The sequence below is a fragment of the Jaculus jaculus genome, chromosome 3 (genome assembly GCF_020740685.1).
Source record: "Jaculus jaculus isolate mJacJac1 chromosome 3, mJacJac1.mat.Y.cur, whole genome shotgun sequence".
NCBI classification, from domain to species: domain Eukaryota; kingdom Metazoa; phylum Chordata; class Mammalia; order Rodentia; family Dipodidae; genus Jaculus; species Jaculus jaculus.
Genome location: NC_059104.1, coordinates 112,837,762 through 112,850,742, shown reverse-complemented (window position 1 = coordinate 112,850,742; position 12,981 = coordinate 112,837,762).

Here is a 12,981-nt window from a genome sequence, read left to right as displayed (position 1 = left end):
ATCTGTCCAAGCACTACATTGTTTAACCTAATTAGCAACAAATAACCGGATGTGATGCCCACACAAGTGCAATAGTTATACACAGCCATGGTGAGGAATCAATTGCTCTTGATTTGGCTAACTGAGCCACTCAGTGGTACTAGACCCTTAGCTGGAGCTGGGAAACAAGTCAGAACCATACCCAAACACAAGCCCACTCTACAATATCAAGCTACCATCAATCACGGGGTATAAGAGGGCCTACACCTATCAAACTGTCTATCAAAAAAGTAAGTGTTATCTCAATTTTCTGGGTGCTAACTTACTCTCCGTTGGAGAATCTGCTTCTCTTTTCCAGATAGATGCAGATCCTAAGAAGAGAGCTGCCCCAACATACCTCAAAAGGGGCCCAACTGAAACTAAGGACAACTGGCGAAATAAGCAAGGATGATGTTTTCCTGTGAACCAGATACCAGCACAAAGGGGAAGGAGATCAACACAGAGAAAAATCACCTCCTACCAAATCAGAGAGCCAGAGCCTCAGAGGCCCCCAACACCTCAGCACTGAAGCAGACCAAAAATGAACCCAACATGGCTCAGGGAAATTTTGTGGAAGAGGGGGCGGAAAGAATGTCAGAGTCACATGTTGGGTCATGATTTGCAGAGACATTTATCATACCAATAACTGGGGGCTAACTCCACAATGCACGACCCATTTTCATTAACAAGGAGGGTCTAATGGGAAGGGGTAGATCACAGATGAGCCTAAATAATGGTACCAAACTGCCTGTATTTGATGAAAAGAAAACTAATAAATTAAATTAAAAAAAAAAAGAAACTAGTATGAGATTTTATCTCATTCTGCTATATGAATAATATCAAGAAAATAAAGGTTGACAAGGATGTGAAGAAAGAGGAACCTATATTAACTTATGTTGGGAGTGTATAATTCTACAACCATTGTAGAAATCATGATAAACATCATTTCACTTCCTATCATCCACTTAAAAAGCCAGATGTGGTCATATATGCTTGTATCCCCAGTGGCAAGGGCAGGGAAGCAGAGGCAAAAGGCTAGCTAAAGCTTTCTTGCTAAATTCTCATTGACAGAATCAGTTTCAAGGAAATCAGTTACAAGAGTGATAGAGGAAGACACCTGAAATTGTCCTCTGGCTTCCCCATGTGTGCATACAGAATGTGAAAATCTGCACACATGCATGCATACAGCACAAGTGTGTGCACACACATAAATACACACACACTACACATAATACAGACCAAAGTATAAAGTAAGGAAAAAAATTGAAAGCCTTCTAAAGCTGGTACATTAAACTGTGGTTTTTATATCTTCATTGCGTTCTCTGACACACAACATCTCCCTATAAGCTTTTTACTAACACAGTCTTTCTCTTAATGAGCATTTAAGAATTTTCAGTATACATATGTGAGCAGTGTAAAACGTGATACATTTTTGAGACAGCTAATGGATTTTGAAGAACATGCTATTTATTACTAAAAAAAAAAATGTGAGGTTAGTAGCAGTAGCCCCTTCCCTTTGTCAAGTATTTAAAGGGCTAGTAAAACACACTTTGACTCACAATTTATGCTGTATAATGATGCCTATAATTGTTTTAATAGTTGTGATGCAGAATGGGTCGGTGGACAGCATACTGTATATGAAGTAAAAGACCTAAATTTAACTTCTAGATTTGTAGTCCTATAGGAGAAATGGATTCACTATATACCACAACTTAAACTCAGTATGGTCATTAATGAAATGAAATAGGACAACTAGATGTAGGTATCTTTTTATTTGTGATATTATGTAGCTATATGTGCCATGACTCTGTGTCTGCTCAAATGAGAAATATATTTGTCAACTGTAGATATTTGCAAAAACTTCTTTCTTTTCATGTTTTTTAAAATTTATTTAATTTGTTTATTTGAAAGTGACAGATAGATAGAGAAAGAGGCAAATAGAGAGAGAGAATGGGCACTCCAGGGTTTCTAGCCACTGCAAATGAACTCCAGACACGTGCACCCCCTTGTGCATCTGGCTAATGTGGGTCCTGGGGAATTGAGCCTAGAACCTAGAACCTAGGTCCTTAGGCTTCACAAGCAAGCATTTAACCACTAAGCCATCTCTCCAGTCCTCATGGTTTGTTATATAGTAACCAACATCAAATATATGTTAGGAATTTCCTTCTCCTCCACAACAGCATATCCATGTAGTCAGGAACTTATACACAGATATAAATAAAATATGAGGGATTAAATGAAGTATAATAAATAGTAAATCAGCATCATTATTATAGAGCACATAGAATTTAAGTGTAGACTGTATAGTTTGTGCTGAGGAGGTGGCCAGACAATGTGTAAGTGAAGATTTTAATTTGTTTGGAATCTTAGAAGAAGTAATGGAATTTAATATTCAAAGACATTTGAAACCATCTGAAAGCAAGAAAGAAAGGTACACTTCAGCAATATATTTCAGGAAACAACCCTTAAACATTACTCTCTGAGGTCATCTCACCTCCCTCCATTCCTGTATACCCTGGTCATTTATATTTTGCTACATCTCACATTTATTTCAAGGTCCACTTATACACTATATTGTTTTTTTTTTATTTTTTATTAGTTTTCTATTCTGCAAGTACAGGCAGTTTGGTACCATTATTAGGCTCATCCGTGACCTACCCCCTCCCCATTGGTCCCTCCTTGTTGAGGTATATGAGTCATGCATTGTAGAGTTAGCCCACAGTTATTGGTACGATAAATGTCTCTGCATATCAAGACCCAACATGTGGCTCTGACATTCTTTCTGCCCCCTCTTCCACAAAATTTCCTTGAGCCATGTTGGGTTCATTTTTGGTCTGCTTCAGTGATGAGGTGTTGGGGGCCTCTAGGGCTCTGGCTCTCTGATTTGGTAGGTTGATTTTTCTATGTGTTGGTCTCCTTCCCCCTTGTGCTGGTATCTGGTTCATCAGGAAAACAGCACCCGTGCTTGTTTCACCAATTTTCCTTAGTTTCAGTCAGGGCCCTTTTGAGGTATGATGGGATGGTACACTATATTATTTTTAAAGCCTCCTGTAGGTCACAGATTACTGCTTCTGAGTGTACTTCCTCTGAAACTATGCTGCCTGTTGATAAGATCCCATATGGAAAAGAAAAAAAAAAAAAACACTCTAAGGATAGTTAGTACACATATTGAAATTATTGAAGAGTAGGCTTTTAGTAAGGAAGTAGGCAATAGTATTGGCTGGAAGTAAAGTCATTTGGAAACAAAAGGCTGTTGCCTCCAGAATCAATACATGTCCTGAGTAAAGAGGCTTATGAAAGTTGCATTTCTGCAATACCCAGCACTGCAGGGCTGACATTGTCTCCTCTCCAAGAGTGTTTTTTCTGATAATGTAATCTTGAGGAGCAACTGTGTGACTCCTGTAAATTTCAGGAGCTTCCTGAGACCTGCATGTTTTTAGAAAACTCTGTCTTAACCATAGGACAAAATGTTTCAATTTGGACAAAATTGTTGTATAACAGAAAGCCTTTTCCAGGCTTAAGTATAAGAAATTGCCACACCAATGGTGAACATGGGTACAGCTCCCCTGCTCCAGCACAAAAGGAATGGTGGTATAGGAGAGCAAGCAGCTGGTATTTGAAGGATCATTAGGGGCAGAACCATCAGGTGACAGATGGGATTTAACTAATGCATTCAAGTGAAGGCAAATTGTTAAAAAGTGATAGTGAAGAGATGGATAATGTAGGGAACCTTGCTGAAGAGTAATGAGGTCTCAAGGGAAGGGATTATGAATATTGATGGAGTTTCAGCATGAATTCAGTTATATGCATTGGGCAGTAAGCTAGTCATAAATGCATTGCATTTGAAAATATTCACTTAATAATGGAAATGGAAGCTTAGTTGGAAGACAATGAAAGACAGAGAAGAGAAAAAGGGAATTGATGAGTTTCAACAATACCTGAAATCCTTTATTGTTATAAGACTCTCAGATATGAGGCAACATTGTTTGTAGCAGAATTACTTATATTCCCAGCCCTTAAAAAAACCCTATGTATATGTATTTTAATATATGAATGCCTGAATTAACTACTATGTATCCACACCATAAAGAGTACTGCTTAGCAATGAAGAATGAAGAATTTATGCATGCAACTGTATGGCATAATACTTAAAAACTTACTCTCTTAATGTCAAACTATTTCTATTATGCTTACAAAATAGCATCATATCACAGTTGAAAATTAAGTTAGTAATGTCTAGGGATTTAAGTCAAAAGAAAGGATGGTAAGTAAAATGTTAAATAAGTATTACAATGGTTAGCTTTGTAGAGATGGAATACCCATAGCTCATCATTATAACATTTACAAAATGAATATATATATATATATATATATATATATATATATATATATATATATATATATATATTCTATGCCATTTTCTGGGTTTCAATATTATGTTACAGTGAAACATAATAAAGCCATTAGGGAAATAAATAAACATCACATGATACCTGCCTATATGTTCTGTACTAACTTTTGTGAGTTTGTAATTATTACAATGAATTTCTATGGCTCTTATAAAAAAGCCTCTAGAAAAACTAGTGATTTGGTGGCTTGTAACAAGTGCACATTTGAAGCATTTGATTGGTGGATAAGAGTGTCCCTTCCATCCACTTTCAGGCTATCTAGGCAACCTTTCTTCTGGTTTGTCCTCCTTGTGTTATGACATTAAATCTCAAAAAGGGATTTCCAAAGTTTTATTCTACTGCCTTGTCATTTTGTCATTGAGATGGTTGCACAGACAAGCAGACAATATCCTGGTGCTTTTAACTGTAAACAACCAGCACCAGTTTCTACAAGACTGCTACGAAAAATTCCAGAGTCCAGCAGCATCTGTAGAGTCCTGAGTCACTAAACTCTTGGTGTGCTCACAACCTAGGGTCAAGGTGAAGATTGCTGGAGCTGTAGGGGACAGATGCTATGAAGTACTATGGAAATGCAGAGAAGGAAAGAAGGTAAGGCTGAGACTACAGTAGGAATGAGATTGTGAGGATTTGAGGATAACTGGAGATCCTGACCAGGAACAGGCAAGGATTGCTTCGACCTTTAGCATTAGCTGCTGGGTTTTGGACTTATGGACTCATACTTGCTAGCATCTATGAAAATGACAAATACCTCTTCTATTCATAAGTATATTCATCATTTATGTATTTATGATAAAAATCAACAAATTTTCCTCACCATCCTGTTCTGTTTAGGCTTAGTAATTTTGTCATTTTATTCCAACACACATGTGACTGAATCAGGACATAATGATGCAAAGGATGGCCTGTAGACATTGAAATGAGGTCTTCTTTGATTCCCCACCCACCTAATTCCAGCTCTTTGACTAGGGCAGGTGACTATCTGTATGGCTCAAGATCTTTAGTTTTAAAATGGAGACAATAATAACTTTTTAGATCAGTTGTGAGAATTAAAGGAGAGAATTTACCTAAGGCTGCGGCCATATATTTATCAATAGTCTGTAACCCCCCCAAAATGCCATCAGTGATGGTGATTGTAACTTTTAATATTGCTATCATATTCATTAGGCTCCAAGATAGCAGATGGTAGAAGCATTGCTTAAACACAGAACTATCTCAACTGCTTCTAGCACAATGCCACTCAATTAATACTTTATTTTTCATGATTTTCTTTCCCAAGATCAATGCTGTCAGTTCTAGTTTATATAGACTCTTGGAAGAATAAAATGACATATTGTCTCAATAAGTCCACACCATTCCAAAAATATTTTTAATTATGATTATTCCAGCATGTCTTCTCTTTTTGAGCACATGTTAATTCAAAATGAAGGGAATATCATCTCTAGTGCAACTAACTTGGCCTAACACAAGACCTGGGCTTAAATTTTGGATTAACATTGTCACATTTGCCATTTCTTTCTTTGTTTGGCTCCTTCTGCTATGTATGATTTCAAGATGACAATTCCCTTTGGACTTTTGGCTGAAGGCACTTGTCACTTCCAATCCATTATTTCCTTGATATTGTTCACCACAGAGCATCTGTCCTCATGCAGTGAGCTTTAGAAAAGGATGCACATACATTCCTGAAAAAGCAAGATAAATATGATGCCTGATCATAGGTTTAGGAAAATGAAAATACAGGAGGATTCTTTTAAGGTTTTCAGAATCTTCCATGGCTATGTTTTATGCATGCAGCTACTTGAATTTCCAGCAGGTATACTGCCTATGACATATCTTTGTAGAACAACATCTTTCAAGGCAGACATCTGCTCTGCAGATGTTTTATTTAATACTGCCTGCCTGTCATATGGTATGACCAAAAATGATACTACTAATCTGAAAAGTTGCAGATCTTTGTATCCACAAATTCTAGAACTCCTTTGTAGAAATGACTAAACAAAAGTATATAATAATGTACCTCAATATTTTAATTGTGGCTCATGACATAGCTCAGTGAATTTTGTTTGTACTTCAGAAAATATTCAGAACATTCAATGATTCTCAAGTAGGTCACCCATTAAATGCTCACAACTGAGAAGTGATAAAGTTTTTTGTTTTTGTTTTAAATCAGTTCTGGGCAAATTGCTGCAGGCTGTAATGTGGTATGAAGTATAGCATTTTATAGAGAAAACTATTCACTTAGAATAAGAAGTCTGAGGACTTCTGTTTACTTAATATGTGGCCTAAGAAAAGAAATGAGTTCTGAGATCCTATAGAACACTTTCTTCCTCTGGACTTCTGGGTTCATAGAAAGCCTATACAAAGTACTAGACATGAAAGAGATTACCTCACATAGAAGATTAGGTCTCTAATGATTTATAAATGGAAGATTCCATTGTTGCCATGTTTATTTTTATAGTTATAGCTCCAACCCATTACTAGGCATTCCACTTGTCTTTTAATAATTAATTCAATAATTCATTAGATACAGACCTTGTATCCCTCCTGGTAATAGACACTGTGGGTACAGCAAAATTAAAACTGCAAGATCAAAATTAAATTCCAAATGACTCTTTAACAGAGGGTGGAACCTGAATGTTGAAGTTAGATCTAGCATGATGCATGTTAACTAATGAGAGTATTGATGCCAGAATAAAACACTGAAAGCCAAAAATGAACAAAAGCAGCCGGGCGTGGTGGCGCATGCCTTTAATCCCAGCAGTCAGGAGGCAGAGGTAGGAGGATCGCCATGAGTTCAAGGCCACCCTGAGACTCCATAGTGAATTCGAGGTCAGCCTGGGCTAGGGTGAGATCCTGCCTCAAAACAAAACAAACAAACAAACAAAAAACCCAAAACAAAAATGAACGAAAGCAACAGGACAACGATAAAAGTTATTTCAGAGGGGATATGAATCTGAAATAAATTATTTACATCAGATTAACCTTGTAAAAATTGGTACCATAACCCTGCTTTCTATATTATGAAACTCGAACTAAAATGCATAGCTATGCAGTGAAAATTTCAGCCCTTCAATTTCATTATATATAGTGAAAATACCTACATTTAAAGTCTTCCATTTAAGAATTTCTGCTGTGATTTTGAATAGCTAGATCTCAGAAGGACACAGAGCAATTAGTTAATGATAGAAGGACATTTTACCCTTTATATTGATACACTCACATTTCCTTGAGAAGATATAAAAATAATGGTTGAGAATAAAAGGCTGTTACTGTTCATATTTTTGTTAGGGCTAGGTGCTGAAAGTGGCTCATTTGCTAATCTTTGACCCTGTCATCCTGTCACTTAATATACACTGGCTGCATTGAGCTGTTTTATGACTTTTCCTTCAGTGAAAAGCTTCTAGTAGGACTTCACCTCCCAGTATTATAAAATTCTTTGTAACAAGGGGTTCCAAAGATATGCAAGTTTCCCTGTCTCAAGATTGCATTTAATGAGAGCTTTTCAATGAGCCCATAGTAAAATTTGGGTGGGTGAACTTAAAATTACTTTCCTCTACTGGAACTTTTCAGAAATATACATTAAGTAGGAATTTGGTTGCACTGCTGAGTGTGTTCAAGTCACTATAAGTGGTACATTGACAAATATCCTGACTTTTATTTTATTTATTATTACTATTATTATTAGTTTGGTTTTTCAAGGTAGGGTCATGCTCTAGCCGAGACTGACCTGATTTCACTATATAGTCTCAAGCTGATCTTGAACTAACAGCAGTCCTCCTATCTCTGCTTTTCAAGTCCTGGGACTAAAGGCATGTGCTATCCTGAATTTGCTTGACCTCTATTTCATTATTTTATCATCAGAATGCTAGAGGTCTCTGTCTGGGTGTTTCCAAGTTCCTCATATCTTACTCAAAGAATTTTAAAAAAGGACACACACACACATACACACACACACACACAGCAGAGAGAGAGAGAAATAAATTTTATTAATAGCAAAGAAACATTAAAGTTTAAATTTTGTAATGTTCTGTGAAAATGAGCAGCAAGCCACTTGGATGTAAAGCACTCAAGGGCCCAGGAAGTAGTCCTGGGCTTTATTAGAGAATTTTTGAGGAGGATGGGCTGATTGTTAGGACATAATTTGGGTGCCCCTCTGTTTTGAGTGACAGATTTGGATTACCTAACATTTTTCTCACTGCATATTTCTTTCCATCTTGAATCTCATATGATTCATATGTGTGCCCAGTAATACATAAGCATAAATAGGATACTCCCAAAAGTTCACTGGCAAAACAGTTTGTTTTGCTGTGTAAACACTCAAAAGCAGGCCAGGCTGGATAGTCCCCTGCTACTTCAATCCTGGATGTAACGAAGCATGTAATTGTGAAGAAATTGCTCATAAATATTGGTAGCTAGGGGAGGAGAAACTTATTTCATTACTGGGAGTGTTTTTGTACTCAGGGAAGGAAGAGGTCCCAGATTCCTATAGGTGACTCAATTCCATTGCTTAGGCAAAGGAAGTATTATTATCTAAGCCAAGTAGAGTCCCAGGAAGCTAAGCTTCAAATACACAGGGTAAATATGTTCCTTCAATCATTTTGTCAGATAGCTTAATAGACATGAGTAGGTTGGGAGGCCTATAAAAACAGATCTTTCCTTTATGATCAGCTTTGCTGTCTCCTTAAGATTTAAAATGCCATTTGAAATGGTGTGGATATCATGCTGGTCCACAGCCTCTTTGTCTTAGCATAGGCTAAGTCTGTGGACATGAAAAACTATGTGCCTTGAGTATGGAGCACTTAGAGCCCCAGGAACTCAAGAGCTACTCCAAAGATTTCCTGGTATTGTCAAGATGAGTCAACAACTTGTGATCTGTTTTATGCTAAGAATAATAAACATTTTTTTTTTCTGTTTGGCATAGGCTCCTCATAGTTTTTACTGCCTTAAACTTTCAATAAAAGCTGTGAGTAATGTTGAGATGAAATAGGATGTTAGGTGTTCAACAATGTCTTTGAACCCTAAACCCTGGGTTCATGTTTGCATTTAACCAAAGAATTGGGAAAATCAAGCTGAAAAGAATAATTATTAAACTATTATATTTATTGAGGGAAGTACAGAACCAAAGGAAGGAAAATGAATACACCCATGTGTCCTGAGAGGCCATGTAGTGGGCCTGGAAAAACCATAAAGAGGAGAGCAAAAAAGTACAAAGAGCTCTTGCCATGTGGAAGGCAGGAGGGGATAAAATGCCCATGTGGAATGTAGAAGTTCAGGGATGTTCCCCTCATCTCAACCCAGCCTGTATGTAACAAGTTATTACTATGCCTCCTTATTAGAATCAGAATTAATCTAAGTGAATTCCAATTCTAATTCCTAATACCATTTGAGTCTTTGTTACTCCAGGATGTTATAGTATATGAACCAACTATTTTTTCTCAGAATAATGATAGTCATTTTAATCTTGAAATGATCAATTGTAATTGCTTTACAGGTTTATGAAGTAATCTTAAACAATATTTGTGATGTTTTGTTATGGTCTAAATGCTTATGCTCCCACTACCATTAAGTTTATGCATTGATATCATTATTCATGGAATTAAATAGAACAGGATCATATTGATGTGTAACGGGGTGCTAAGGATCCAGGAAAGCCCTTGAACCCCAAATCCTAGGTTCCTTTCTAATTTAAATCAAAGAATTGAATAAAAGAAGAGGACTGCGAAGGATAGGTTTAAATTATTATACATATTGAGGGAAGTACAGAGCTGAGGAAAGGCACCCAGAAGGCTAGAGATCCAGGGCCTGGGGAAAAAATATGTGTGCAAGAAAAGAGAAAAGAACGTTGAAGGAGCTCCTGCCATGTGGGGAGCTGGAGGGGATAAAGGATCCATGTAGAGAGAAAGAACTAGGGACCCTCCCTGCTGGAGCTGAGTCCAGCCAGCCCAGGCCCAGCTGAGGAAAAACTTCACCTACAGCTGGATGTTCCCAAGTGATCAGAGAGCCTCTCCTTGCAAAGATATTTATAACCTTTTTAGTGGAGGGGGGCTGTCTGCTGGGTCAGGTGAGCCAGAGGGACAGCTGGTTGGTTAAGGGTAGGGGCTGTCTCAGGAAGCGGTTAGCCCTGGCACCACGTTCCCAGTGCTGAGTTTGACCAACCACAAAGTTTAAATACTATGAAAGGCCTCCCTCCTAGGAGGGGTTCTGGTTGTTTGTGGGGAAACAGGTCTAGGGGAACTGGCCAAGAGACAAGAATTCAGATCACCATTGATTTCTTGCAAGTAATTTAAACTTTCCTGTGATTTTTACCTTCAGGGGTCCAGTCACCCTAACTGTAGACTCCCCCATCCAAATAGAAATCAGAGTTCTATGGGCACTCACAGACAGAATAATACAGATTGCAGGACAAGGAATTGGACAGAGACACATGGATAGTAACAGAAGCAGAGGTAGTCTATTAGAAGATAGTAGAATTCCAAGGGTGTGGGAGCAAGCTGGAATTACCTGTGTAGTACTTCAAACAGCACCTGCTACACTAAAGATGGGTCTTTTGTGTCACATGACTGATTATGTCAGCATCTTAAACTTCCACCCAGAACTGCGCATTTTAGTATTATACTGGACCTCAGGCTACCTTTAAACAATCTGATATGCCTCTGAACTTGTGTCAGTGAGCCCAGACAATTGCAATTGGCATTAGCAGGGGGATTTCCATCTGTCTGTCCTCCATGACAATAGGTTTTTCTCCTATGCTAATGTGGTAGTCTTCCGGTAAGGCTTTTTGGTCTTCTTTGTTTGCTTTGTTCTCCTCCTTTCCACGGAAAACTGGGAAGGTGATTGTCTCATTAAAGTGAAGCTTTCAAAAATGTGATTGGAGGTCTAATGGAAGGGGCCCCCAAAAGATCCTCATTTGCCTTACCATGTGAGGCAACATTTAAAATAAGAAGGTCATGAATAAACCAGAAGGTAAACTTTGTATACCAACTCTGCTCATGCCTTTAACATGGATTTCCCACCTCCCAGAATTTCAAGAGATAGACTTACCATGTTATGAGTATTATTTTGTTGTAGCTGACTAAAATGGTCATCTAACTAAAGAAATTAAGCAATTAACAGACATTCTTTTTTACTGCTGGCTACAAAGTAAATATGTAATGATGTTAATGCTATAAAGGTAGATAAATACATATTTACATGACCCTATGCTTTAGTCTCAAGCAGCAGTCTTTGCAACTCTAGCCAATAAAAATTCTCATTTTAATAATTTTTATTTCAAGATAAAAATCTGTCCTTTAAGACAATGTCTGAGGAAATTATACAAGGAAGGAAAGAAAATCCCTTGCATGGTTAGCAAGCAATGCAGGCAGACAGCATTTTGGAAGTGCACACTGAATGCATCTACGGAAAATCATTTCAAAAGGAAATTAAAAACTAGCTTAAATGAAGGCTAAGTCATAACACTTCTTCTGCAGGGAACCTAGTCAGGGTGCTGTGAGCTCTGTAGGAAGTTCCTCCGGCCATTCTTACAGATTCTTCACCTGCTCCTCATCCTATAATGCATTTATGCTTACAAGAACTCTGAAAGACCTTTGATACTCAGAGTGGACACATTTACATAACTATCCTCAGAGGATATCATTTACATGTCTTATTCTGAATTTGATAGCTAATATAGCCCAGCTACTAATGCAGAGAGTAAGATGTTTATTTTTTCATGAGTTGATAAATTTTCTTACTAATACTGTTTCTTTTTCCCCAAAATCAAACTGGCCAGATCAGGAAAAGAATCCACAGAATCCCTTCTTGAATTTCTTTATATAATGCCCTGATTTCTTTAATATGTTTAACAGAATCTACAGAAACTACTTGATGTGAATGAAATGTCATATGAAGAAGGAGGTTATATAAATGCAAAGTAATAATATATATGCAAAACAATAATTATCCCAGATTGCTGGCACTTTACTACCAGTGGTGACATTGGTAGGAAGGTGATTCATGGAAGCACAAGGGTCCTGATTAGGGCAATAATGTGTGTGACTTAGAAGAGGCAGAGCTAAGTAAACACAGCATGAATAAGCAATAACCAAGTGCTGGCAGCCTACTAACAAGTAAAAGCTACAAGGGAAGAGTGAATTAACTGTTTCCAAGAACAGGGACCATAGCAGGATAAAATGAATAGAAATTTGGAGGAAAAATGTTTACTAAATATGATTGTCTCCAAAATATTATAAAAGTCTATTTTGGGAGGTCTCAGGATTTCACAAATTGTTTCATACAGCTTTGTAGAATGAGGCCACTAGGGAATTTGTGAGATTGAATAAGTTTTCCTAAAGCAGCTTTCTCTTTGCTGCTCACCATATTTCCTCACTTCCGTCATTTGGATGGACATGACCTCTCATGAAGGTCACAGTTGTTGACCAGGGAATCTAGTTAGGCTCAGCCTGACCTTCCAAAAACCTCAGGCCCAGAGGCTTGTCCTTTCTGATGTTCTCACAGTGACTCAACTATTCTGGGACTTGTATTATGGCTACACTTTCCCCTGCCTCCCTCAATCCTA